Source organism: Heterocephalus glaber, unplaced genomic scaffold, assembly GCF_053883595.1.
Source record: "Heterocephalus glaber isolate CG9 unplaced genomic scaffold, H.glaber_assembly_v1.0 deba00001613, whole genome shotgun sequence".
Classification (NCBI taxonomy): Eukaryota; Metazoa; Chordata; class Mammalia; order Rodentia; family Bathyergidae; genus Heterocephalus; species Heterocephalus glaber.
The window spans coordinates 3,331,618-3,335,724 of record NW_028258384.1 but is presented as its reverse complement, the minus strand read 5'-3'; the positions used below and the strand labels follow the sequence as shown (position 1 = coordinate 3,335,724).

Here is a 4,107-nt window from a genome sequence, read left to right as displayed (position 1 = left end):
TTTAGGGCATAATGTATGCAAAAATTTCTCAGAATGAATCAAAAATCTAAGTGTAAGCACTTACATTTTAACACTCTTAGAAGAAAACATAAGCAAAAATGTTTGTCGTGCCAGATTAGGCAATGATTTGTTAGCTATGACACCAAATCCTAGAGAAAGTACATGAGTTCATGAACTTGAAAAGGCACCACTGAGAAAATTAAAGATAACTTTTGAGAAATTTTTGCAATTTATATGTCTGAATGAGGAACTTGAATCTATAAAAACAAAGTCTTACAGCTTAAACTGAAAATGTTAAAGAACACAACTGAGCATTGGAAAAAATCTAAGTAGACATTTTTTCCAAAAGATATATTCAAAGTATAAGTAAGCACATAAGTAGATGCTCACTAGAAAATTTAAAATTAGAGAAATGACAATCCAAACTAAAATAAATTATGGTTTCAAACACACTAGAATGGGTATAATAGAAACAGTAAAAAAAAATTCTATACATCACTTATTATCAGGGAAATGCAGATTAAAACCACAATGTGGCACCTTCTCACAGTTAAAATGGCTGTAATAAAATGACAAAAAAAGGACAAATGCTGATGAAAATGTGGGGAAAGGTTAATTCATATAGTGTTGGTGGGAATGTAAATTAGTGCAGCCATATAGAAAACAATATGGAAGTTCCATAACAAATCAAAACTTAAAATAGCATATGATCTAACTATCAGGAAATGAAATTAATATGTCAAAGTGATAATTGCACTGTCATGGTTAAGCTTAATTTTGTCAATTTGCTTAGCTTAGGACCCACCAAGGGGATTGGTAGAGAACAATTTTGAGTGTCTGGGTGGGTCATCAAGGTATAACCTTGGGTACTATATCTGATCCCTCATCCCTTCTTTAATGTGTTCCATTGTTCTGCTTCCTGATTGCCATGAACTAATCAGATTTGCTCTGCCGTCCTCTGCCACCATGGTGTTTCTGCCTTGGGCCAACCAACCATGAACTGTATTCCCCAAAACCATTAGCTAAATTAAATCCCTCCTGCTTTAAATTGTGAGTATTGGGTATTTTGTCTTAGCAAAGAGAAAGCTAACTAATGTAAGCAGTCTTACATTTATTGCAACATTACTCACCATAGCTAAGATATGGAAACACCCAAATATTCACTGATAGAAAATGGATAAAGAACATGTGGTACACATACACAATATGATACATTTCAACCATAATAAATGACAAAATCTTTCCATTTGCTGTAACTTGGAATGAATTAGAGATCATAATGTTAAGTGCAGAAAGCTAGGTGGGAAATATCGAGCTGGAGCTGGAGCGGGTCAGCGCCACCTCCTCTGTCTCCTGCACGCCTGCTTCCCGACACACTCTCTGTCTTCACTGTAGCCAGGCGAACCGGCCTGAAGCTCTCGGAGGCCCTCCATGTGGCAGTGAGATAATGATGTTTGAACTGAATTATTAAGGGTTCTGAAGTCAAAGCTCATAAAATTAATAATGGCAGAAAAAGCATCACTTTTAAAAATAATTCTCCTTGGAGATGGTGGAGTTGGAGAGAGTTCTCTTATGAACAGATATATAGCTAATAAGTTTGATGCCAAGCTCTTCCATACAATAAGAGTGGAATTTTTAAATAAAGATCTGGAGGTGGATGGATATTTTGTCACCATGCCGATTTGGGACACGGCTGGTCAAGAGTGATTCCGAAGCCTGAGGGTGCTTTTTTATAGAGGTTCTGACTGCTGCCTACTTACTTTTAGTGTCAATGATTCACAATTTCCAGAACTTGAGTAACTGTAAGAAAGAATTCATATATTATGCAGATGTGAAAGAGCCTGAAAGTTTTCCTTTTGTGATTTTAGGCAACAAAGTCAACATAAGTGAATGGCAGGTGTCTACAGAAGAAGCCCAAGCTTGTTGCAGGGACAACGGCAACTATCCTTATTTTGAGACAAGTGCAAAAGATGCTACCAATGCTGCATCAGCCTTTGAGGAAGCAGTTCGAAGTGTTTTCGCTATGGAGGATAGGTCTGATCACTTGATTCAGACAGACACCATCAATCTTCACTGAAAGCCGATGCCTAACTTATCTTGCTGTTGATCTTTAAATGGTCGGTGCATTCTAACCAACTCTCACATAAACACATGATAAACACGAGGGTGGATAAGAGAATTAGGGCTTGCAGCAGTATACCATACCTAATAAAATTAATATATGTTGAGACTGGCCAGTCTGTGCACGACCGACGGAGGTCCCGAGTCACATGGAAGACATCGAATCAGCCTGCTGCACACAGGCAGGTCTGTGCACTCCCTACCGAGGTCACGAGTCACATGAAACACGCAGAATCAGCCCGCACCCCGGCAACAATCCACTGGACCCCCACTCCTGCTCCTCTGTACAGCCACCTGGTTCCAAACTACAAAGACACAGAGGACACTGGACCACCAGACCTCGGTACTGAGTCCCGCTGCTCCCAGCCCAGAGATAGGGGCTTCTGAGCCGCCATCCCACTGCTCCTGGACTAGAGGAAGGGGCTCCCTGGCCACCATCCCTGCCACTGCTCCCAGCCCACAGGAAAGGGCTGTTGGACCACCATCCCTACTGCTGCTCCCGGCCCCTGTCCCACCTCTCCCAGCTCAGAGGAAGTAATCCATGCAGGTGCCAACAGCCCCTACCCCAGTTGAAATGAGAAAATATGTAAATAAGTCTCAAAACCAGACTTCCAGATCACCGACAGCAACCCCAAAGAGAAATGAGATGGAACACTCTGATACTCAACCACCTGGACCCACTGAACTGGCAACAAAAGGGGATCTGGAAAAAATGAAATCAGAAATAATTTCTCAGATAACAGGAGAAATTGTGCTCCTAGTGAAAGACATGATTAATAAATCTAGAAAGGAGCTCAGGAACATGATGGAATCCCAACATAGGAAACAAATGGAATCCATAAAACAGATGCAAATAGATTTCCAGGATATGAAAAACTCTATTGAAAGCCTACACAGCAGAATGAGCCAGTGAGGACAGAATTTCAGATATAGAAGATAAGATTGCAATTAGTGACCAGGAAAAGAAAAATTGCTTCAAAATTATAAGGGAACATGAGAAAGCAATCCAGTAGCTGCTAGATGATGCAAAGAAGAATAACAAGACTGATTGGAGTCAATGAAGAAACAGGAGAGAGTGCAGATGACATAAAAATCTCTTCACAGTAATAATGGCAGAAAACTTCCCAAGCAGGGTAAAAAAGCTTGACATACAGATAAGTGAGGCATATAGGACTCCAAATAGCCTTGATCAAAAAAAAAGTACACATAGGCATATAATTGTTAAGATTCCAGAAACTCAACAGAACAAAGTTCTACAAGCAGTTAGAGAAAAGAAACAAATCACATACAAAGGAAACCCCATCAGAATTACAGCAGACTTCTCAACACAAGCCATCAAGGCAAGAAGAGCTTGGAGTGACTTATTCCAAGCCCTAAAAGAAAACAGCCTCCAACCCAGATTGATGTACCCTGCAAAACTATCTTGCAAAATGGATGGAGAAATAAGATACTTTCATGACAAAGAGCACCTTAGGAACTTCGTGAATACCAAACCAGCACTTCAAAGAATTTTACACAATAGCCTAGGAACAGACATTGAGGGTCACAACCCCAGGAAGCAAAGCAGAATGAACCCATCCAGCATGACAAGAAATTAAATGTAAAGGAGGAGAACCCAACAAAAAGAAAAAGTCATGGCAATGACAAGTCAATATGTTTCAGTTATAACCATCAATGTTAATGGTCTCAATTCACTAATCAAAAGAAATAGACTGGCAGAATGGGTCAAGAAGCAAAATCCAACAATATGCTGCATACAAGAAACACACTTAATTCAAAAGGAAACTCATAGACTGAAAGTGAAAGGATGGAAAACAATACTCAATGTGACAGGAACCCGAAAGAAAGCAGGAGTAGCTATCCTCTTTACAGATCAAGTAGATTTCAAACCAACACTGATTAAGAGAGACAAAGAAGGACACTATATCCTTGCAAAGGGAACAATCCAACAGGAAAAGATAACAATCATAAATATCTATGCACCAA

General features: G+C 39.7%; 1 pseudogene; it reads left to right on the top strand.

Moving 5' to 3' along the window:
* Positions 1-1,503: 1,503 nt before the first annotated feature.
* LOC101719482 (ras-related protein Rab-9A-like) lies at positions 1,504-3,810 on the top strand (annotated as a pseudogene).
* Positions 3,811-4,107: the final 297 nt, after the last annotated feature.